Below are 26168 nucleotides of genomic sequence, written 5' to 3'. Positions count from 1 at the left end.
CACGGACTCGATGGACAAGAATTTGAGAACCCTCCAGGAGTTGGTGATGGACAAGGAAATCTGGTGTGCTGCAATCCATGGGGTTGCAAAGAGTCAGACACCACTGTGCGACTGAACTGAACAAGAAATACAGAAATTAATATAAAATGTATTTGTTTCCCCAGTTTCTATAGCCATACATTAGAAATACAGTTATTTTGAAAAGTGACAAATTATGCCTAAAATTTTCTTGCACTTTATCTATTACATGACCTGCAACATAACTTCTTGGCCCCCAGAACTTCACCCATGTTTAAGGGGAGATTCACAAATAAAGAGAGATTGAAAAAAGGCAAACCCATGAACCCTGAAACAGATCCTACCACATCCCATTTAACCCAGTGATATCCATTGCCTGATCAACATTCAGTCTCTCTCACCTACCCTTCTCCAATAGGGTAGTAACACTGTAATAACATTAGGATTCAGATTCTATTTGTAGTACAAAGTGGACAAATACATCTGTTTCACTGCAACCCATTCTTTATTTTTTATATTAATAATTCAAAATAATTTTATGCTAACAATTGATTCAATAGCAAAATGATCCTATTATTTTAATCTTGGGCATTTACATGCAGTGTTACTGAGCAGTATATTTCCTATTTAGTGAAATGGCCTGTATTCAAATCTAGAGGCACTTTACAAACCTACAGGCCACTCTAAGTCTGACTCCCTTAAGACTAAATGCAAAAGTCAGAAGTCAAGAAACACCTGGGGTAAGAGGCAAATTCGGCCTTGGAGTACAGAATGAAGCAGGGGAAAGGCTAATAGAGTTTTGCCAAGAGAATGCACTGGTCATAGAAAACACCCTCTTCCAACAACACAAGAGAAGACTCTACACATGGCCATCACCAGATGGTCAATACCGAAATCAGATTGATTATATTTTTTGCAGCCAAAGATGGAGAAGATCTATACAGTCAGCCAAAACAAGAAAACAAGATTGGGAGCGGACTGTGGCTCAGATCATGAATTCCTTATTGCCAAATTCAGACTGAAATTGAAGAAAGTGGAGAAAACCACTAGACCACTCAGGTATGACCTAAATCAAATCCCTTATGATTATACAGTGGAAGTAACAAATAAATTCAAGGGATTAGATCTGATAGAGTGCTTGAAGAACTAGGGATGGAGGTTCGTGACATTGTGTAAGAAGCAGTGATCAAGACCATCCCCAAGAAAAAGAAATGCAAAAAGGCAAAATGGTTGTCTGATGAGGGCTTACAAATAGCTGAGAAAAGAAGAGACACTAATGGGAAAGGAGAAAAGGAAAGATATACACATTTGAATGCAGAGGTCCAAAGAATAGCAAGGAGAGATAACAAAGCCTTCCTCAGTGAACAATGCAAAGAAATAGAAGAAAACAATAGAGTGGGAAAGACTAGAGACGTCTTCAAGAAAATTAGAGATACCAAGGGAAATTTTCATGCAAAGATGAGCACAATAAAAGACAGAAATGGTATGGACCTAACAGAAGCAGAAGATATTAAGAGGAGGTGGCAACAATACACAAAAGAACTGTACAAAAAGAATCTTCATGACCCAGATAATCACAATGGTGTGATTACTCACCTAGAGCCAGACATCTGGAATGTGAAGTCAAGTGGGCCTTAGGAAGCATCACTATGAATAAAGCTAGTGAGGTGATGGAATTCCAGTTGAGCTATTTCAAATCCTAAAAGATGATGCTGTGAAAGTGCTGCACTCAATATGCCATGAATTTGGAAAACTCAGCAGTGTTCACAGGACTGAAAAAGGTCAGTTTTCATTCTAATCCCATAGAAAGGCAATGCCAAAGAATGTTCAAACTACCGCACAATTTCACTCATCTCACATGTTAGCAAAGTAATGCTCAAAATTCTCCAAGCCAGGATTCAACAGCACATGAACTGTGAAATTCCAGATGTTCAAGCTGGATTTAGAAAAGGCAAAGCAACCACAGATTAAATTGCCAACATCTGCTGGATCAGAGAAAAAGCAAGAGAGTTCCAGAAAAACATCTACTTCTGCATTATTGATTATGCCAAACCTTTGACTGTGTGGATCACAACAAACTGTGGAAAATTCTTCAAGAGATGGGAACACCAGACCATTTGACCTGCCTTCTGAGAAATCTGTATGCCGGTCAAGAAGCAACAGTTAGAACTGGACATGGAACAACAGACTGGTTCCAAATCAGGAAAGGAGTATGTTAAGGCTGTATATTGTCACTCTGCTTATTTAACTTATATGCAGAGTACAACATGAGAAATGCTGGGTGGGATGAAGCACAAACTGGAATCAAGATTGCTGGGAGAAATATCAATAACCTCAGACATGCGGATGACACCACACTATGACAGAGAGCGAAGAACTAAAGAGCCTCTTGATGAAAGAGAAAGAGGAGAGTGAAAAGTTGGCTTAAAGCTCAACATTCAGAAAACTAATATGGCATCTGGTCCCATCACTTTATGGCAAATAGATGGAGAAAGAATGGATACAGTGACAGACTTTATTTTCTTGGGCTCCAAAATCACTGCAGATGGTGACTGCAGCCATGAAATTAAAAGATGCTTGCTCCTTGGAAGAAAAGCTATGACCAACCCAGACAGCAAATTAAAAACCAGAGACATTATTTTGCCAACAAAGGTCCATCCAGTCAAAGCTATGATTTTTGCAGTAGTCATGTATGGATGTGAGAGTTGGACTATAAAGAAAGCTGAGCGCCAAAGTATTGATGCTTTTGAACTGTGGTGTTGGAGAAGACTCTTCAGAGTCCCTTGGACTACAAGGAAATCCAACCAGTCCATCCTAAAGGAAATCAGTCCTGAATATTCACTGGAAGGACTGATGTTGAAGCTGAAACTCCAGGTACTTTGGCCACCTGATGAGAAGAACTGACTAGTTGGAAAAGACCCTGATGCTGGGAAAGATTGAAAGCAGGAGGAGAATGGGATGACAGAGGATGAGATGTTTGGATGGCATTACTGACTCAATGGACATGAGTTTGAGTAAACTCCGGGAGTTGGTGATGGACAGGGAAGCCTGGTGTGCTGCAGTGCACGGAGTCTCAAAGTGTCAGACATGACTGAGCAACTGAACTGAACTGAATACTAAGAATATGAAAGCTAAACTAAAACTTGAATACCTTACTTTTAACTAGTCCTTCAGGCCTTTATTCCAGTCCATTTTCTTGCAGTTTAGACTAATGATAACACACTTAGTATCTGGTTTCTCAATCTAGGGCACAAAATAAAAAGCCAAATTGAAAAGGAAGACGGGAGGGCTGTTGGAAAGGAAAACAAGGGTAGGAGTAACAAGTGACACCTATTAGCAATTGTTGTTTACTCACTAAGTCATGTCCAACTCTATTTTGACCCCATGGACTTTATTTAGCCCACTAGTCTCCTCTGTCCATGTGCAATCCATTTTTTTTTAATCCAAATGATCTAACATCCAATTGGTAAATTGAAGATAGATATGATTGTAATATGAAAAAAAAATCTTTGATCTTATAAGATTTTCCTCAACACAGTGAGTGACTTGAAACATTCAAGGGTAAGTTTCCTCACATGGAAAAAGAAAGACTAAGCAATATATACAAACAAATGTGCAAAAGTGGAAGTCCTAAAGAGTATTAATACCTACTTTTAGTGAAAGTAATAGCTGGCTGATATGGCCAATACACTTTCAGGGGGTTCCCAAAGACACAGACACTTAAATAAGCCCTTCCTCTTGGGTATGGTTGGAACCTGCTACTTCAAGCGAACACAGTATCTTGAAGGTGAAGGGATAGTAGTTACAGCAATGAAGTTATGTCAGGTAAGAAGCCTGGAGTAGAGAGTCTCCTTCTAGCCTAGAAACAGCTACAATGTTGCAAGAGGGGGTTGAGTCAGAGTCTATAAGGACATGAGACAGGGTCACATAGGCAGCCCGAGAGGCTGAGAGTAGCCCTCACCCACAGCCAGCGAGAAGAGAAGGACCTCAGTCCTGCAATAGCAAGGAACTGGATTCTCCCAACAACTACGTAAGCTGGGAAGGGAAACCCAAGATCCCCAAAGAGAAACAGCCTGGCTGACACCTGGATTGGCTCCTTGAGAGACCCTGAGCAGAGAACCCAGCTTAACCAGTCAGACTGTGATCCAAAGAAATTGTGAGCTAACAAATGTGCCCTGTCTTAAGTCCCTAAGCCGGTGATAATTTATTACGCAGCAATAGAAAACAAGCACAGTTGTTTTAGTGGCTTGAAAAACTGCCATACTTTCCATCATGTTAAATTATATGGGGAACCGGGGAATACAGATGAAGAAGCTGCAAAGATATTTCCCTCAGGATTAAAATAATTGAATGTGAAGACACAGACACTCTAGATTAGATTTTTAGTTTTAAAGAAACTTTCTTCCAAGCAAATGACCTCGAGTTCCTCATTTTGAAGGAAGCAGCCCAGTTTTAGGCTGCAAAGAATCAGGTGGCTGAGATGGTTGTGACAATGATGTTGATGACAGTGAAGATTAAACTGTGTTAGGCTTTGTTTTGTTTTGATATTTAAATCTCTTCCAGTGTTATAGATACAGAGTTTCATACGTTTTTATGATATTTGTCTTTGCTCTATCTTTTCCATAAGCTCTATCAATTTTAGTATGGGGTATGCATGCACACACATACAGTTAGCCTTTAAATAACACAGTGTGAACTGCACTCTTTTTCAACAGTAAACACGCTAGTACTACAGGACCCAGGGTTGGTTGAATCTGCAGATGCAGAACAGTGGATACTGAAGAACCTTATACACTGAGAAAGTTACACTCAAATATTTTACTGTGCAGGGGGTTAGCTCCCCTAACCCTTGTGGTGGTCAAAGGTCAACTTCAGAAACAGATACACATGAATATGCACACATACAGATATACACAACACAAATATAGACAGAGATTTACACATACACACAAAGTTATAGGTATACACTCACACTCATACACACATATATGGCATTATAGCAGAAACACATATATTCTGACCCTCTCCATTCTCACAAAGACCCAAATAATAGCAGAGGGGAGACGCTATACACTTGCCTTCTCCTTTGGACCCTGTTCTCTTCAAGATACGAGTCCACTAGAAAATCAAAGTCCTGTATGTTCTGTCTTAAGGCCCACCACAGATCTCTGGGTGTCAGTCTGGTAGGGGACGAGGGTTATGCTCAATGTTTGGTTCTCCGACATCTCCTCTGCCATACTGACACACACTGTAGGTGGTGCAGGTAAAGAAACCGTATTTTCATACAAATGCTCATTTTATTAATTCAGTTCAGTCGCTCAGTCATGTCTGACTCTTTGTGACCCCATGAACCGCAGCACGCCAGGCCTCCCTGTCCATCACCAACTCCCGGAGTCTACCCAAACCCATGTCCATTGAGTCGGTGATGGCATCTAACCATCTCATTCTCTGTCGTCCCCTTCTCCTCCTGCCCTCAATCTTTCCCAGCATCAGGGTCTTTTCCAATGAGTCAGCTCTTGGCATCAGGTGGCCAAAGTATTGGAGTTTTAGCTTCAACAACAGTCCTTCCAATGAACACCAGGACTGATCTCCATTAGGATGGACTGGTTGGATCTCCTTGCGGTCCAAGGGACTGTCAAGAGTCTTCTCCAACACCAAGTTCAAAAGCATCACTTTTTCAGTGCTCAGCTTTCTTTATAGTCCAACTCTTATATTCATACATGACTACTGGAAAAACCATACCCTGGACTAGACAGACCTTTGTTGGCAAAGTCATGTCTCTGCTTTTTAATATGCTGTCTAGGTTGGTCATAACTTTCCTTCCAAGGAGTAAGCATCTTTTAATTTCATTGCTGCAATCACCATGTGCAGTGATTTTGGAGCCCAGAAAAATAAAGTCAGCCACTGTTTCCCCATCTATCTGCCATGAAGTGATAGGACTGGATGCCATGATCTTAGTTTTCTGAATGTTGAGCTTTAAGCCAACTTTTTCACTCTCCTCTTTCACTTTCATCAAGAGGTTCTCTAGTTCTTTTATTAATTAATGTCAATGTAATGGGCATATTTTTTACTAAGACAATCTCTATAACTCTGTCAATAAACCTTCTCTGTATTTCCAACCAGATGTATATTAATCCTTGTTTCTTGTCTCCTGGGGTGTAAAACAAACCATTTTTCAATAGAGAAGAGGTGATATGCCATAGGATACAACAGGGGTTATCAAACTATTGACCCATAGGTCACAATCCTGCCCAGTCTCTGTTTCTATAAATAAAGTTTTATTGGAACATAGTCACATTCATTCATTTACATATCATCCATGACTTCTTTGGAGCTACAACGGCAGAGTTGAACAGTTCTGACAGACATTATGGTCCAGAGAACTGAATTAGAAATGACATAGAATACGTACTATCTGTCCTTTTAGAAAAAAATGTGCCAACCCCTGAGATTGAATCCTAGGTCTCTACAAACTACAATTAGAGTTTCTATTTCTCTTGCCTGTTCTCCACCCCAGAGTAAGGCATCAATTGGTTACCTGTGCAATCAGTAACTCTTATCTTCCTAAAAGTACTTTAAGAGACAGAAAATGCTTCCATCAACCACTGTTACTTCTTCTCTAACCAAATAAGGAAAATTAAAGGATTTTAAAAGTTCTTATTTTGGCAAAAGAAGTTGATTTTATCTTCAACTGGCAAAAAAATAATTGATAACTTAATTCCAGTCCTTGCATCCACATTTGTGATGATTTTGCCTATTTTATACAGTAAGTCCCTGACATTCAAATACATTCCACTCCAAAAGCAAGTTTTTAAGTCCAACTTGTTCATAAGTCCAACAAAGTGGCCTAAGTACCCAACTGATCAGCTATGTAGCATTGTACTGTAATAGGTTTATAATACTTTTCACACAATGCACAAAAAATAAAACATTTTTAACCTTACAGTATAGTACCTTGAAAAGTAAAGTAGGACAGTACAACAGCTTGCATACAGGGGCTGGCATCAAGGGAGCAGGCAAGAAGGGTCATTGACTGGAGGAGGGAGAAGAGGTGGGAGATGGTAGAGCTGAAGGATCATCGTGGGCTGCAATTTCACTCATCCCTGACATAGATGGAATGCACATTTGCATCTTTGAAAGTTCACAACTTGAAGATTCGAATGTAGGTGACTTACTATACTATGCACTGGAATGTGTATGTCATGAAAGTGAGAGTGAAAAAGTCACTCAGTCGTGTCTGACTCTTTGCGACCCCATGGACTGTAGCCTACCAGGCTTCTCCGTCCATGGGATTTTCCCGGCAAGAGTACTGGAGTGGGTTGCCATTTCCTTCTCCAGGAGATCTTCCCGACCCAGGGATTGAACCTGGGTCTCCCGCATTGTAGGCAGGTGCTTTACCATCTGAGCCAGCAGGGAAGCCATGTCATAGACACACATATACACAAGTGTCACATACAGCATGTGATACCACTGTCTCCTTTACCCCCTCCTAAAACAAATCAGTCAGATACAAGCTATCCTCAGGTATGTTTTGGTTATCGTTCAGCTTCAATGATAATCTTCACAATTTGTACCACTTTATACCTCAAACCCCACACCTAATGTATAAGTTGAAAGAACTTAGCCATCTCCTCTCTGAGCTATTTAAATTCTATTGAAAGACATTAGGTGAGAAAGATTCATGCTAAAATAACGTAGACAAATGATGGCTAATACAAGTGAAATGATAAATGAATATTTGAATTCTGTCTCCAGTGGAGATCAGAGTACTGATGAGCTCCATGTGTGGTGCTGCGGCCTTCTATTTGTCATAATTATAGAATAGATTTTAGGTCATTTACCTAGAAAGAGTGTCTAGAGTTTATTGTTTAAATGGAAACCTTTCTCTGCTGGGAAATCTTTCTGTGATCTTTTATTATCTGAGATAGATGGAGCGGTCATCCCTGACAAATTGAATGATGCTGTTATTAGTTGGGAAACTCTATGTCCTGGAAAGTCTAATTCTTGTTCACTGCTCTTAAATACTATTTGACTGGCTATTTTCTCTTTTGTCTCCATAAACAGGAGGGGATGTATGTATGTTGGTAAACACACTATTGGGCTTAAATGTCCAGGATGCCCAGTCTTTGTCATTAGTACCAGGAGAAAACCTTAACCATCTGGCAAGTCCTCATCCTCCCAATCTAATCTAAGAATAGTGGAACCTGAAGGAGACTTTTAGAAAAGTATAGATGCTCTCCTGAAAAGTGTCAGTCGCATCTCACACATTTGACTTTGGTATCGTTTCTAATATAGAATATATTTAAAATAAAATCTAAGACAGACAAAATTCTAAGAAAATTAAATCACCATTACTTCCTCTCTATCTCGCTATCAACTGATCCCACTGTTTATACTGCACTGAAGGGACAGAAGCAATCACAGAAATAAATCTGTAAGTCCCACCATATAAACCCAGCCACCTACATCTGGGCTCACATGCTTTACTTTCTCTCCCATTCCAGGATGACCGATCCATGCTCCCACTGAAGGTCAGCACATCTATTTGTTCACTATGGCAATGATTTTCCTCACTATTAGGTGATTCCTATCAACATTAAAATAAATTCTTATTTCTCCATTTGAACAAACCCTCAAACATACAAACACAGATCTCCTGACTTACTTTACCCTCCAATATGGTATTATTTCTCTCTATACCCTTATACCTAATTCCTGGAAAGAAATCATGACTGACTTTCATTTCTCTTTCCCATTCTCTTTAAAACCCACCAAGGTTTGCATCTCCAATTCCATGGCAATTTGTCCTATCAAGGCCAGCAGGGTATACAATATTTTGGATTAAATGGTAAATGTTCAATCCTATGTTCCTCCACTTATCAAGCATCTCCTTCCACTCAATATGAGGTCAGCATTGCTCTGACAGCACAGACACTACAAGAAAACCACAGACTAATATCCCTTATAAAAATTTGTGTAGAAATCCTTAACAAAATAGCAACACACTGAATTACTCCTTGGAAAAAAGTTATAACCAACCTAGACAGCATATTAAAAAGCAGAGACATTACTTTGTCAACAAAGGTCCATCTAGTCAAGGCTGTGGTTTTTCCAGTAGTCATGTATGGATGTGAGAGTTGGACTATAAAGAAAGCTGAGTGCCGAAGAATTGATGTTTTGAACTGTGGTGTTGGAGAAGACTCTTGACAGTCCCTTGGACTGCAAGGAGATCCAACCAGTCCATCCTAAAGGAGATTGGTCCTGGGTGTTCATTGGAAGGGCTGATGTTGAAGCTGAAACTCCAATACTTTGGCCACCTGATGCAAAGAACTGACTCATTTGAAAAGACCGTGATGCTGGGAAAGATTGAGGGCAGAAGGAGAAGGGGACGACAGCATATGAGATGATTGGATGGCATCACTGACTCAATGGACATGGGTTTGGGTAGACTCCGGGAGTTGGTGATGGACAGGAAGGCCTGGTGTGCTGTGGCTCATGGGGTCACAAAGAGTCGGACATGACTGAGTGACCGAACCAAACTTAACTGAACTGAATTCTGAAGCATACTGATAGGCTTATACCCTGTGACCAACTGAGATCTATTCCTGGAATGCAAAGATGGTTCAACATAGAAAAATAAGTCAATGAAATATACTACATTAATAAAGAAAAATGATCATTTCAATTGACATAGAAAAAACATCTGGCAAAATTTAACACACTTTTTTTCACAGAAATATTCAACAATGTAGGAGTAGAAAAGTACCTCAGCAATAAACGGCAAATATGTTGGGAAGATCCCTTGGAGAAGGAAATGGTAAGCCACTCCAGTATTCTTGCCTGGAGAATCCCATGGATGGAGGGGCCTGGTAGGCTACAGACCACGGGGTCGCAAAGAGTTGGACACAACTGAGCAACTTCACTTTCACTTTCTTTCATGAAAACCGCTCAGAGAACATCATATTCAATGGTGAAATACTAAATGTCTTTAATATTAAGATCAAGGCAAGGTTATTGGTTTTCACCACTTCTAGTCAACACAGTACTGGAATAACCAGAACAATTAGGCAAGATAAAGAAATAAAAAGCACTAAAAATATATAGAAAAAAAGTAAGATTGTTTCTGTTCACAAATTATAAGATCTTATATACAGGAAAACATAAAGATTCTGCAACATTTTTTAGAATAAATGAATTTGTCAAATAGGATACAAAGGCAATACACAAAAAGAAGTTGCATTTGTACACAATAACAACCTGAAGAGAAAATTCAAAAACAATTTCATTTATAATAGCATCAAAAAGAACAAAACACTTAGAAATTAACTTAATCAAGGAGATAAAATATTTCTTGTAGTATAAAGAAAACTACCAAACACTGCTGAAAGAAATCAAAAAACACATATACAACTGAAAAGACACTCCCTGTTCATAGATTGAATGACAATAATATTGTTGAGATGGCAGTGTTACCCAGAACAAACTACAGATTCAATGCAGTTCCTCTCAAAATCCCCATGATGTCTTGCAGCAATAGGAAAATTCATCCTAAAATTCACATGGAATCTCAAGGAACCCTAAATAACTCAAACAATCTTGACAAAGAAAAACCAACACTGGAGGACTCACACTGTGTCCTGATTTCAAAACTTACTACGAGTTTCAGTAATCAGAATAGTTGGGTACTGGCATAAAGACAGACACATGGAATAAACAGCCCATAACTAAATCCTCACACATATGATCAAATAATTTTAAACAAGAAGGGCAAGATAATTCAATTCAATGACAGTCTTTTCAACAATTGGTGCTGCTAAAACTGGATATCCACATGCAAAAGAATGAAGCTGAACCTTCACCTACTGCCATACACAAAAATTAACTCAAAATGAATCAAAGACCTAAATGTAGGACAATACAAGTAATAACCTCTTAGAATAAAACCATAAGGAAAAGCTTCATGACAGGGACGTGGCAGTAATTTCTTGTGCTAGTGGTAAAGAACCTATCGCCAATGCAGGCGGTGTAGGACACGTGAGTTTGTGTCTTTTGTGCATCAAAAGATACTATCAACAGAGTAAAAAGGCAGTCTACAAAATGGGAGAAAATATTTTCAAATCATATATCTGATAAGGGATTGATAGTATTAATACATAGGAAACTCGATGATGACAACAGCAGCAACGAATGATTCAAAATTGTGCAAAGAACCTGAATAGACACTTCTCCACCGAAGATTACATACATGACCAAAAATAACATGAAAAACACTCAATATCACTAATGATCAGTGGATCAAATAAAAACTACAGTGAGATACCACCTCACACCCATGTGAAGGGAAGGAGGGAGAGAGGGAGGGAGGGAGAAAGAAAGAAAATAACACGTGTTGGTGATATATGCAGTATTGGTGGGAATGCAGTATGGTATAGCCTCTATGGAAAATAGTACAGCAGTTCCTCAACACATAAAAGCTAAAATGCTGATATAACTCAGCGTTTCTACTTCTGAATGCATACCCAACAGAACTGAAAACAGGTTCTCGAATAGATGTTTGTACACTCATGTTCATAGCAGCATTATTCACAATAGGTAATGTGGCAGCAACCCAAGTGTCCATCAAAGATGAAAGGGTAAGAAAAACATGGTTATAAGCATACAAAGGACTGTTTATTCAATGCTAAAAAGGAATAAAATTATGACATATGCTACAACATGGATGTACTTTGAGGACTTAATGCTAAGTGAAATATACCAACCATAAAAAAAGACAAATATTGCCTTATTTCATTTATATGATGGACTCAGAGCTGTCAAAATTACAGAGACAGGAAGTAGAGGCACAGTTGAGGAGAGGGACTTGGGGTGGGGAAGCAGGAAGAAAACTGCTGTTTAGTTTGTGCAGTGACTCCTTCCCACTAGAAGAGAAGAGCTCTGGAGAGGAAGCGGGCTGATGGCTGCACACCAATATGAATGGAGTCAATACCACTGCCCCGTGCGCTTAAAAATGGTTAAGATAATAACATTTCATTTATTATCCTGTATCACAATAAAAATTCTATTTCCTTAATTTAAATCTCAGTTTTATAAGAGTAAAGATATGAAGTAAGATATATTAAGCAATTCTTTGCAAAGCTCTTGGATCAAATGTGACTTAATTCATGCTCAGCAAATAGAGATCTTGGTAATTTTCCAGACAAGCCAATGAGAAAAAAAGAAAGTCATCAAATAAACAATCACAGTGAAATAAAATGCTTTAAGATGGGAGTTAATCTCTATTGTTAATACATGGGCACTAGTTTTGTTCACAGTGATAACAGCATGTGTCAATCCATGTTCTTTTGATGCTTAATGCCCTCTTTGGTTTTGTTTCCCCTCTCTTCCAACATACTCTGTAACTATCAGCTTCTCCTTCCCCAGAATTTAACCTAGATGATGTTCCTCCCTTCACCATCTACAATTCCTTTACTCCAATCATGCCATCCCTATGAAAAGATTGTTTTCTTTCCATCTGTATGTGTGTGTTATTTTTAAGAAAAAGTGGAAAACTGTGGACACCCCATTAAAAAAAAAATTCTTACAAGCAACATATAAAGATTTACCGAAACTGGTAACTAAGCAATTGAAAAAGAATCTAAATAATATCAACTTGTTAGTAAGACCTGAGAACACACTGAACATTTCCTACTTTCTCACTGAAGGTCATTAATGCTATGTGGTGGCATATTCTAATTCTGTCTTCATTACAGTCAGTTGGACATTTGTCAGCCATCCTGAATTCTTTGAACAACCAACAACTTCAAGCATGCAAATTGTGCAGTACAGATATGAACAGTTAAAAATACACAGTAGGACTTCCTTGGTGGTCCCATGGCTAAGAATCTCCCTGCCAATGCAGGGGACACAGGTTTGATCTCTGGCCCTGGAAGCTTCCACATGCTGCAGGGCGACTAAGCCTGTGAGCCACAGTTACTGAGCGCATGTGCTGCAACGACTGAAAACCACACCAGAGGCTGTGAGAAGCCACTGCTATGAGAACCTGCACACAGCACCGAAGGGCAGCCCGTGCGTACCACAGACTAAGCCCAGGCACAGCAACAAAGACTCGGCGCAGACAAAAATAGTAAATACATAAAATTTGTAAAACACACTCTAGAAAGAAAACAGAGTATCAGTATTAGAGTTGATTCCCCAAGTTCAAAAGTTTCTTACAAGTTATACATATTCATCCAATATTTACACAACATGTGAGAACATTTACATGTATTCACGACCTACATCCACCAGGTACTGTGATTTGTCTGTTCACACGCATAATTTAATTCTCATATAATTTCTGTATTATTATTCCAATTTTATATATTAAAAGAGAAACTACTTAGCGAGAGATGCAATTGATATTAAGTTGATGTCTGTGTAATTAAAAGGATAATATAGCTTCTACTGCTATACATCAGTTCATTCATCAAATATGTATTGACATTCTCCTTGGTGCAATAGTTCTTGGAATAGTTATTTAAAATACAGTGTCTTTCATTAAAAGCTTACTTTCTCATTGGATAGTAACAATGAAAATTCAGACAACTATAATATACGGAAGGGTATGATCGATTTCATGGAAACTTTATAAACTAAATGTTGTAGAATAATTGATGTAGGTAACTCTGGAGGGCAGAATGTCATTTTGGAGGAAAATGGAACAATCTAAGTGAAAACTAATAAAAATTGCCTGATCAATAGTAAAAGCTAACATTTATTGAGTCCTGTCAGGTGGTTTATATATATTAATTCATTTTATTTTTCAGCCATTCCATGAAGTTGTATTATTCCTATTGTCTACAGTATGCTTTATGCAAGCTCATCCATCTAATAAGTAGTGAAACTAAGATCCAAGACCAGGCAGTCAATCCCAAATTCTGCTTCCCAATAGTTATGCCTTCCTACATATTGAATAAAGAATATGACATCTCAGGAATAAGTTAATCAAAGAATGCAGATACGGTATATGTAGATACAATGTACATGAAAAACTACATTATAGTGAGGATGGAAAAAGGAATGTAGATCGTTCTGTTAATACACAAGGCTTCTCTACTTTGAAGTGGTACAATGTTAGCTCTAAATAGATGGTGAAAGGTCACGTATAGTTCAATTCCCTAGAGGAGGCATTCTTTGCTGTATCATAGGTCCCTAGAGGTTTGAGATTATACCTATCATGTCTTTGCTGTACCCCAGCATCTAACATAGTGAGTTCCAGGCCCACATACTTAATATATTTTGTTATCTAATTGACTGTATCCTTAAAATATTTTAAGGATATTTTATTTACTGGCATGATGCACCACTGTGTTAGATGCTGGGGTACACCAAAGACGTGATAGGTATAATCTCACACCTCTAGGGACTAATGATTCAGCAAAGACTATAAGTATTTTAAACTGGTAAATGAACATATTAACTTCAGGAACATGGGTATTTTTGTCCAGTAAGGGAAGGAGGAAAAAGACTGGAGGATACATGTACATGTATATATACACACAGACATACACAGGTAAGTAAATCTGGCAAGTTAACTCTGTGTGTGTGTGTGTGTGTGTGTGTGTGTGTGTTGTGAAGATTTCTCAAGGGCACTACTGACTTTTGGAGTTAGATAATTCTTTGTGTGGTGGACAGTCATGTGCATTGTAGAATATTTAACATTATCTTTAGGCTCCACTCACTAGATGAGATTAGATATATACAGACACAAACATATACATGTAAATGACTATATGTAAATCATTATTAGGATGTAGTGCATTAATGTAATGTATAAGAATGGATATATTAATATTAAATATAATTAATTAATATATATTAATATGTGTTATATCTTATTAGTGAGCTCTGGCATGCATACTGACATTGAAATATTTATAACTTTAAAAAATATTACAATTAATTTATGAATATATAAGAAGGGTGATTAATGACATAATGGAAAATACTGAATAATGGTACCAAATTATTTGGGGGTTCTGAAAGAAACAGAATCTAAGGTCAGATTTAAAAGTTGAGTGAGAATTAATTGGACAAAAAAGAGTGCAAAAATCATTGTTTTAAACTAATATGTAATATACTGTAATCACCCTAAATTTGTTATCTTTCAAGCTGGCTTAATGTTCTTGACCTTTTGCATTACATTTTGTATAGAATTTATTTGTCAATTCTAGAATGCTGATTGAGATTTCATTAAATTCACAGATCAATCTGAGGAGCATCAAAACAGTATTGAGTTGTCCAACATCTGAGCATGGTTAAGACCATCTACTTATTTAAATGTTCTTTCATTTTCCTAAATATGATTGTAGCTTTAAGGGCAGAGGCTTGCACACCTTCTATGATATTTATTCTTTTATTTGAACTGTTTCATGTTATTGTAATGCTATTTTAAGTAACTTTTCTTTTTGCTGATGGAATTATAATTTTATAGTAAGTTACACACAGTAAACTTTCTATATTTACTTACTAATTCCAATAGTTTGTCAATATTTAATGTTCACAAAAACGCCATCAACAAGAACAAATGCATGTTATTTATCAATTACTATGGATTTTTACTTTTTTCTTGCCATATTGCACTAGCTAAAGGCTTCAGTAAAGTAACAGTTGAAGTGGTGATAATAGCTGTTCTGTTCTTGTTCCTTATCTCTCCAGGAAAGATTTCAACTATGCACTTAACAGGAAGCTGATTGAGATAAGGAATAAGAAGCCCTTGATAGGTAGAATTACCAGGAGAGAGCAGTATTTCCAAAGCCAAGTTAGGAGGGGATTTTAAGAAGCTGGTGATAAGACTCCCTGAGATCTGTAGAGTTTTTAAGCAAAACGAGACTTGAAGAATTTGTTGTGATCAATTATTCTTTATTTGTCAAAGGCAACTAATAACAACTCCCTTAGAGACATGTTTTGGAAAGATCAAATAAGGAAATATAGAAGACTTACACTATTTGCACATCTAAAAGTTTTAGTTTCTTTTTTATTCTCCATCTAAAATAAATGAAAATTTGTCATACCAATAGGGTTTAGTAAACACTGAGATGATACACTGTCATTTGCCAAATTGCTTGCTTTCCTGTTAAGCTAACCCTTGATTTATTCACTAGATATAGTCTAGAAAAAGGACGTGTATCCACATTTACTAGACACTTTTCTGAATGATTTGTTGTTTGTTTATGAACAGCAAAATCCCTTTATAATGCAAGCAATTAGTTTAGAAGTATTAGTCTGGAAACATGGCCTTTCTTATGTAGACTAGAGATTTTACTTAGAATTTTCGCCAGTATCGCATTTCACTTTGTCAGTATAACAGTAACAGGCTGCTATATTGATTACATGTCTGCTCTGTCAGCAAATTAACACTTAAAAGAAATATTATCCAGAAACCCATATATATGGAAATAGTAGGTGAGGATAATTATCATTTTAGTAGCACTTGATACTTCACCATCTGAAAAGTGTAAACAACTTTTACCATAAATAAATTTTAAGAGGTGCTAAAAAATAATGCTTGACAGTTACTTGTACTGCAAATTTAGGGAGTGAATAAATCTTTGGGCACTACAGCAACAGATAAATATTTTTCCAGAGGTGGCTAAAAAATTGACAGCTTAAAATGGAATGTTTCTTTAGTGGCCCTGGTGAATAAAAAAAAAAATCAGAACAAGTAGGATACCATCATCAAATAACTGTGCCTCACTGATCCTCTCAGACCCCACTGTTCCTTTTGAACTTTCCTCTAAGATTAGTGTTCTTCTTTCTCTCCAAGTGACTGCTTAGCCAAGAAACATCACTTCTCTATTAACTCTTATGGAATTAAAGAAGAAGAGCATTGGTCACTTCTATCCACGAGAATAGTCTCAATGTAATAATTCAGATGTCCAGTTCTCCAAAATAAATTAAAGCTTCTCTTTTCAACCAGCTCCAGCTCAAGGATGGTGGAAAACCTGATGAGAATAAAGGACAAGTTTGACCTTTTCACTACTATTCTTACTTCCTCCAAATTCCCAACTTAGCCTCAGTTCCAGATCCCTCCACTGTTGAACTGGGAAGTCGGGAGAGGGGGTGGGGGTGGGGGGGTGGGTGAGAATAAAGGACACAAAATATCTTAATTAGTCCCCTTTGAAAAGTATCTCTCTTACCTTCATGTTCAAACAGATCACCAGCCCAGGTTGGGTGCATGAGACAAGTGCTCGGGCCTGGTGCACTGGGAAGATCCAGAGGGATGGGGTGGAGAGGGAGGTGGGAGGGGGGACTGGGATGGGGAATACATATAAATCCATGGCTAATTCATTTCAATGTATGACAAAAACTACTGCAATGATGTAAAGTAATTAGCCTCCAACTAATAAAAATAAATGGTAAAAAAAAAAAAAAAAAAAGTTAAGTCTGTTTCCTGCAGGGTGATTTTATAGATTCTTGGAAGAGTCCCCCTTTCTCTAATGTGGGGATTCTTTAGTGGTACACCCAAGTCTCACTTTCAATCTACACTGTCATCTCCTCACAGGCTCTCTTACTTGTGGTTCTACTGTCCACAAAGGCTTATTTATTTCTTTACCTTTTAACAACGCTTTTTCTCCATAGGAAGCTTGCACTTTTCTTCTGCCACTGGTGCATGTGAATGGTTTCCCAAATGGCAGACCTTAACTCCACTGACACAAACTATTATCATGTAGCCTCACAACCTCCTCTTACTGGGGTGTGAGTCTGACTCTTCTGGGTACCTCCAATCCTAACAAACTCGTATCAAGGTCACCATGTACATCTCTGTTTCCTCTCTTTCTAGGCGAGGTAAGAAGAAAACAATCCCACTCGAAAACATAATCCCAATATCCATCTGTATTTATTAGTCATTGTAAAATGCAACAGACAACCAAGTAGTCAAGACAAGAGTATATTAAATTTAGAGAAAGTAATTTTCCAGCAATTTTCTATAACTTTTACTAATTTTTAAAGTGATTTTCATTAAGAGGTAAAGGAAGAAGCAGAAGGTGAAATTAAAAGGATAATGGGTAAGGAAATGGAAAGTAGTAGAGAAAAAAATAGGGAGAGAGAAGGGATGATGTGGGAGGAAATAGGCATAGCACAAAAAGAGAAAAATGTTAAAAGATTTCACTAATAGAAGGTTTAAAACTGATTAGCTAGACAGATATGGCTTCCTTTACTTTATGAATTATCTATTCCTTCAACCCATTTAAAATTAACTAACAGAGGAGGCAAGATGGCAGAATAGAGGGCTGTGAGCTTACCTCTTCTCACAGAAACACCAAAATTACAGCTAATGACTTAACAACCATCAATAAAAAATGCCATAACATACCAGAAAAGAGACTCTATGTCCAAGGAAAAAGAAAAAGTCACAGTGAGGTGGTAGGAGGGGCACAATCATGATGAGATCAAATCCCATACTTGCCAGGAAGGTGACCCACAGACTGGAAAATAATTACACCTCAGAAGTTCTGAGCCCCATGTCAGGCTTCCTAGCCTGAGACTCTGGCAACAGGAGGAGGAAGAACGCCCAGAGAATGTGGTTTTGAAGGCCAATGGGGTTTGATTGCAGCAATTTCATGGGGAAACAGAAATGCCACTCTTAGAGGGCATACACAGGGTCTCATGTGCACCAGAAATCAGAGAAAAACGCAGTGACCTCATAAAAGCCTGGGCCAGACTTACCTGCTAGTGTTGGAGGGTCTCCTGAAAAGCTGGAAAGTGGATTACTGTGGAGATGGGGCTATTGGCAGTGGTGATCCTGGCAAGTGCTCACTGGGGTATGCCCTCTTTGAGGCCACAATTTTCTCATCAAGACCTGGCCCTGCCCAACAGCGTGTAGGATCCAGTGCTATGACTCCTCAAGCCAAACAGCCAACAGGGTGGGGACACAGCCCCATTCATCAGCAGACAGGCTGCTTAAAATCTTCCTGAATAAATAGCTGCCCAATAAACAGACTCCCTGACATAGCTCTGCCCACCAGAGAAACAAGACCTTCTCCTACCCATCACTGGGAAGTTACCAGTCTCTCCCACCATGCAGCCTGCACAAGTCTCTCAGACACCCTCACCCACCACAGGGCACAAACCAGCAGCAGGAAGAACTACAATCCAGCAGCCAGTGAAACAGAAACCACAATCACAGAAAGGCAGGCAAAACGACACAGCAAAGGAGTATGTCCCAGATAAAGGAGCAAGAGGCAACTTCAAAAGAGCAAGTAAGTGAAGTAGCAATCTACCTGGAAAAAGATTCAGAGTAGTGATACTAAAGATGATCCAAGATTCTGGAAAAAGGACAGAGGCAGAGATGAAGAAGATACAAGAAATATTTCACAGTGACCTAGAAGAACTAAAGAACAAACAAACAGATGAACAATACAATAATTGAATTGAAAAATACACTAGAAGTAATCAATAACAGAGTAACTGAGGCAGAAGAATGGATAAATGAGCTGGAAAAAAGAATGCTGGAAATCACAGAAACAGAATAGAATAAAAAGAAATGAAGATAGTCCCAGAGACCTTTGGGACAATATTAAATGCACCAATTTAATACACTGGTGCAATATTAAATGCATCAATATTATATGCATTATAGGGGTCCCAGGAGAAGAAGAAACAGATAAAGAGCCTGAGAAAATACTTGAAAAAATAATATTAATTGCTGAAAATTTCCCTAACATGGGAAAGGAAATAGTGAGCCAAATTCAGGAAGTGCAGAGAATACCAGGCAGGATAAACCCAAGGAGGAACATAGTAATCAAACTGACAAAAATTAAAGATAAAGAAAAAAATACCAAAAGCAACAAAGGAAAAGCAACAAATAACATACAAAGGAACTCCCAGAAGGTTTTAGCTAATTTTCCAGCAGAAAATTTGCAGGCCAGAAGTGGGTGGCACAATGTAATTAAAGTAATAAAAGGGAAGAAACTACAACCAAGAATACTCTAGCCAGCAAGGTTCTCATTCAGATTAAATAGAGCAATCAAAAGCTTTACAGATAAGCAAAAGATAAGAGAATTCAACACCACCAGACCAGCTTTGCAACAAATGACAGAGGAACTTCTCTAGATAAAAAACAAATGACACAACTAGAAACAAGAAAATTACAAATGGAAAAAGCTCACTGGTAAAGACGCACATACAGTAAAGGAAGGGAATCCTCGGCACACAAACAGGACACCAAAACTTGCGGTGTGGGAATTCCCCGCAGTCCAGTGGCTAAGACGTCACCTTCCAGCACAGGGGGTGTGGGTTCAGTTTCTCGTTGGGATCCCACAAGCCAAATGGCCAAAAAACCAAAACACAAACAGCAGAAGCAAAACTGGAACAAATTCAACAAAACTTTTAAAATGATCCACATTAAAAAAAAATGGCAATTATGACAAGAGAAAGGCACAAATGCAGGATATTGGAAATGTATTTCAAACTAAAAGACCAGAAACGTAAAACAATCTTATTTACATATAGACTATTATATCAAAACTTCATGGTAATCACCAACCAAAACTCTACAATAAATACATAAACGAAAAGGAAAAGGAATCCAACCACAACTTTAAAATTGGTTATCAAATCACAAAAGAAGAGAATAATAAGAAAGCAAAGAAAAGAAAACTACAAAAACAAATCCAAAACAATTAATGGAATGGGAATAAGAACATGCCTATCAATAATTACCTCAAACATAAATGGATTAAATGCTCCAACCAAAAGATATAGACTGGCTGAATTGATACAAAAGTAAGACCCATGTATAGGCTGCCTACAAGAGACCTATTTCAGATTTAGGGACACATAAAGACTAAAAGTGATGGGATGGAAAGAGGTATTCTATACAAATGTAAATCAAAAGAAAGCTGGAATAGCAATACTCATACCATACAAATAGACTTTAAGATAAAAGCTAGCACAAGAGACAAAGAAGGTCACACATAGTAATGAAAGGATCAATCCAAGAAGAAGATACAACTGTAAATATATATGCATCCAACATAGGAGTACCTCAATATATGAGGCAAATATTGGGTTGGGGAAAAGTTCCTTCAGGTTTCCATAAGATGTTACAAGAAAACATGAAAAACTTTTTGACCAAACCCAATACTGACAACCATAAAAGGATCAACAGTAACACAGTAATAGTGGTAGACTTTAACAACCCACTTTCATCAGTACAGACCAGCCAGGCAGAAAATTGATAAGGAAACACAGACCTTCAATGACACAATAGACCAGATAGACTTAACCGATATTTATAGAGCTCAGTTCAGTTCAGTTGCTCAATCGTGTCCAACTCTTCGAGACCCCATGAACCGCAGCACGCCAGGCCTCCCTGTCCATAACCAACTCCCAGAGTCCACCCAAACCCATGTCCATCGAGTCGGTGATGCCATCCAACCATCTCATCCTCTGTCAACCCCTTCTCCTCCTGCCCTCAATCTTTCCCAGCATCAGGGTCTTTTCCAATGAGTCAGCTCTTCACATCAGGTGGCCAAAGTACTGGAGTCTCAGCTTCAGCATCAGTCCTTCCAAGGAACACCAGGACTGATCTCCACTAGGATGGACTGGTTGGATCTCCTTGCAGTCAAAGGGACTCTCAAGAGTCTTCTCCAACACCACAGATCAAAAGCATCAATTCTTCAGCACTCAGCCTTCTTCACAGTCCAACTCTCACAACCATACATGACCACTGGAAAAACCATAGCCTTGACTAGATGGACCTTTGTTGGCAAACTAATGTCTCTGCTTTTTAATATGCTATCTAGGTTGGTCACAACTTTCCTTCCAAGGAGTAAGCGTCTTTTAATTTCATGGCAGCAGTCACCATCTGCAGTGATTTTGGAGCCCAGAAAAATAAAGTTAGCCACTCTTTCCACTGTTTTCCCATCTATCTGCCATGAAGTGATGGAACCAGATGCCATGATCTTCGTTTTCTGAATGTTGAGCTTTAAGCCAAATTTTTCACTCTCCTCTTTCACTTTCATCAAGAGGCTCTTTAGTTCTTCCTTGCTTTCTGCCATAGGGTGGTGTCATCTGCATATCTGAGCTTATTGATAATTCTCCTGGCAATCTTAATTCCAGCTTGTGCTTCTTCCAGCCCAGCATTTCTCATGATGTACTCTGCATATAAGTTAAATAAGCAGGGTGACAATATACAGCCTTGATGTACTCCTTTTCCTATTTGGAAGCAGTCTGTTGTTCCATGTCTAGTTCTAACTGTTGCTTCCTGACCTGCATACAGGTTTCTCAAGAGGCAGGTCAGGTGGTCTGGTATGCCCATCTCTTTCAGAATTTTCCACAGTTTATTGTGATCCACACAGTCAAAGGCTTTGGCATAGTCAACACAGCAGAAATAGATGTTTTTCTGGAACTCTCTTGCTTTTTTGATGATCCATCAGATGTTGGCAATTTGATCTCTGGTTCCTCTGCCTTTCCTAAAACCAGCTTGAACATCTGGAAGTTCACGGTTCACATATTGCTGAAGCCTGGCTTGGAGGATTTTGAGCATTACTTTACTAGCGTGTGAGATGAGTGCAATTGTGTGGTAGTTTGAACATTCTTTGGCATTGCCTTTCTTTGGGATTGGAATGAAAACGGACCTTTTCCAGTCCTGTGGCCACTCTGAGTTTTCCAAATTTGCTGGCATATTGAGTGCAACACTTTCACAGCGTCATCTTTCAGGATTTGAAATAGCTCAACTGGAATTCCATCACCTCCACTAGCTTTGTTCCTAGCAATGCTTCCTAAGGCCCTTTTTCTTTTTTTTAATTTTTTGAAGTTTTTTTTTTTTTTTTTTTTCTAAGGCCCGTGACTTGACTTCACACTCCAGGAGGTTTGGCTCTAAGTGAGTGATCACACCATCGTGATTATCTGGGTCATGAAGATCTTTTATGTAAAGTTCTTGTTTGTAAAGTTCTTCTTGCCACCTCTTCCTGATATCTTCTGCTTCTGTTAGGTCCATACCATTTCTGTCCTTTATTGAGCCCATCTTTGCATGAAATGTTCCCTTGGTATCTCTGATTTTCTTGAAGAGATCTCTAGTCTTTCCCATTCTATTGTTTTCCTCTATTTCTTTGCATTGATTGCTGAGGAAGGTTTTCTTATCTCTCCTTGCTATTCTTTGGAACTCTGCACTCAAATGGATATATCTTTCCTTTTCTCCTTTGCTTTTCATTTCCCGTCTTTTCACAGCTATTTGTAAGGCCTCCTCAGACAGCCATTTTGCTTTTTTGCATTTCTTTTTCTTGGGGATGGTCTTGATCCCTGCCTCCTGTACAATGTCACGAACCTCCATCCAAAGTTCATCAGGCACTCTGTCTATCAGATCTAGTCGTTTAAATCTATTTCTCACTTCCACTGTATAGTAGTCTATCCAAAAGGAGAATACACATTCTTCTCAATTGAACATGGACCATTCTCCAGGACTGATCACATGCTGACCACAAAGCAAGCCTTGGTAAATATAATAAAACTGAAATCATAGAAAGTATCTTTTCTGTACATAATGCTATGCTATGAGGTTAGAAATCAAACACAAGAAAAAAATTGTAAAACAGACAAACACATGGAGGCTAAACAATATGCTACTTAACAACCAGTGAATCACTGAAGAAAACAAAGAGGAAATTTAAAAAAAATACCTAGAGACAAATGAAAATGAAAGCATGATGATCCAACACCTATGGGATGCAGCAAAAGCAGTTCTAAGAGGGAGGTTTATAGCAATATAATATTATCTCAGGAAAGAAAAAAATGTCAAATAAACAACCTAAAACAACTAACAAAGAACAAACAAAACCCAAAGTTAATAGGAGGAAAGAAATTAAGAAGATGAGAGCAGAAATAAAGAGATGAAGAAAACAATAGAAAAGATCAGTGAAACTACTGAAGGCTGGTTCTTTGAAAAGATGAAATTGAGAAACCTTTAGCCAGACTTATCAAGAAAAAGAAGGAAAATGCTCACTCAAATCAACAAAATCAGAAATGAGAAGTTACAACTGATGTCACAGAAATACAAAGGTTCATAAGAGACGACTACAAGTAACTTGTACCTGTGTGTATACTCAGTCACTCAGCCATTCCATTCTCTTTGCAACCCTGTGGACTGTAGCCACTCGGCTCCTCTGTCAACGGAATCTCCCAGGCAAGGGATTCTGGAGCTGGCTGCCATCTGCTACTCCAGGGGATCTTCCTGACCCAGGCACTGAATCAAAGTCTCTTACATCTCCCACACTGGCCGGTGAATTCTTTACCCACCACCTGGGAAGCCTACTTATTATATGCCAATAAAATGAATAAATTCGAAGAAATGGAAAAATTTTTAGAAAGGTACAATCTCATAAAAGTGAGATAGGAAGAAATAGAAAATATGAACAGACCAATCACAAGTACTGGAATAGAAACTGATTTAAAAACTCCCAACAAACGAAAGTCAAGGACAAGATAGCTTAACAGGCAAATTCTATCAAACATTTAGAGAAGAGCTAACACCTATTCTTCTGAAAGTATTCCAAAAAATCACGGAGGAACAACTCATTCTAGGAGGCCACCTTCACCTTTTACCAAAAATAGAAAAAGATACCACAAAAAAGAAAATTATAGGCCAAAATCACTGATGAACATAAATGCAAACACTCTCAACTAAATAATAACATCCAGTAAGTAATACATTAACAGAACCATACACCATGATCAAGTGGAATTTACCCCAGAGATGAAAGGTTTTTTCAATATTCACCCATCAATCAGTATGATACACCGCATCAACAAACTGAAGAATAAAAACCATATGATCATCTTAATAGATGCAGGAAAAGCTTTTGACAAAATTTAACACCCACTGACAAAACCTCTCCAGAAAGTGGACACAAAGGGAACACTCCTCAACATAATAAAGGCCGTATATGATAAACCTACAGCTAACATCATACTTAATGGTGAAAAGCTGAAAGCATTTTCTTTAAGAGTGGGATAAGACAAGGATGCCCACTTTTGCCACTTTTAACATGGCTTTGGAAGTCATAGCCACAGCAACCAGGGAAGAAAAGGAAATAAATAAACTCAAACTGGAAGTAAAAATGCTACTGTTTGAAGATGACATGATGTTTTATATAGAAAATCCTAAAGATGCTATCAGAAAACTGTCAGAGGTCATCAATGAATTTGGTAAATTTGAAAGATACAAAATAAATACACAGAAATCTGTTGCATTTCTATCAGGTTGGTGCAAAAGTATGATTTTTTACACTGTTGATATTTGCCATTTGATATTGGAATACATTCTAAATAAATAAGGTTATGCTATACAACATTTTAATCTGCAATTCTTGTTTTTTTTTTGTTAATGACATTATTTGCTGTTGACACTTATTTTAGACTACAGAAATTATGTTAGACAAAAAGAAAATTCAAGCAGTTTTCTTATTTTTGTTCAAAATGAGCCATAAAGCAGTGGAGACAACTCACAACATCAACAATGCATTTGGCCCAGGAACTACTAACAAACATACAGTGCGGTGGTGATTTAAGAAGCTCTGCACGAGAGCCCTGAAGATGAGGAGCATGGTGACCAGCCAACAGAAGTTGACAGCGACTGAGAGCCATCATTGAAGCGGAACGTCTTACAAGTATACAGAAGTTTCCAAAGAACTCAGCATCCAATACTCTATAGTGGTTTGGAATTTGAAGCAATTTAGAAAGGTGAAAAAGTGTGATAAGTGGGTGCCTCATGAGCTGGATGTAAATAAAAAAAACTGTTGTTTTGAAGTGTCATCTTCTCTTATTTATGCAACAACAATGAACCATTTTTTGATTGGATTGTTATATACAATGACAACTGATGTAAGACCAGTGATGACCAGCTCAGTGGCTGAACTGAGAAAAAGCTCCAAAGTACTTTGTAAAGCCAAACTTGCACCAAAAGAAAGAACATGGCCGCTGTTTGGTGATCTGCTGCCCATCTGATCCACTATAGCTTTCTGAATCCCAGTGAGACCATGACATCTGAGAAGTATGCCCAGCAAACTGATGAGATGCACCAAAAACTGTAACGCCTGTAGCCTGTACTGGTCAACAGAAAGGGCCCAATTGTTCAGCACGACAACATCTGACTGCATGTCACACAATCA

The 26168-nt window shown here is 38.2% G+C and overlaps 1 long non-coding RNA gene and 1 other non-coding gene across 3 annotated transcripts in view; both read right to left on the bottom strand.

Annotated features, from left to right (window-relative positions):
- The window catches only part of LOC110136113 (uncharacterized), a 382942-nt gene that overhangs the window by 335558 nt on the left and 21216 nt on the right, over nucleotides 1-26168 (bottom strand). The window lies entirely within an intron of this gene.
- Nucleotides 7363-7434, bottom strand: TRNAC-ACA (transfer RNA cysteine (anticodon ACA)). Its single transcript has one exon. It is a non-coding gene; the product is annotated as a tRNA-Cys (tRNA).

Source organism: Odocoileus virginianus, chromosome 26, assembly GCF_023699985.2.
Source record: "Odocoileus virginianus isolate 20LAN1187 ecotype Illinois chromosome 26, Ovbor_1.2, whole genome shotgun sequence".
In the NCBI taxonomy this organism is placed as follows: Eukaryota; Metazoa; Chordata; class Mammalia; order Artiodactyla; family Cervidae; genus Odocoileus; species Odocoileus virginianus.
Note: the sequence above shows the minus strand (reverse complement) of the source record. Positions and strands in the feature narration are given on the sequence as shown.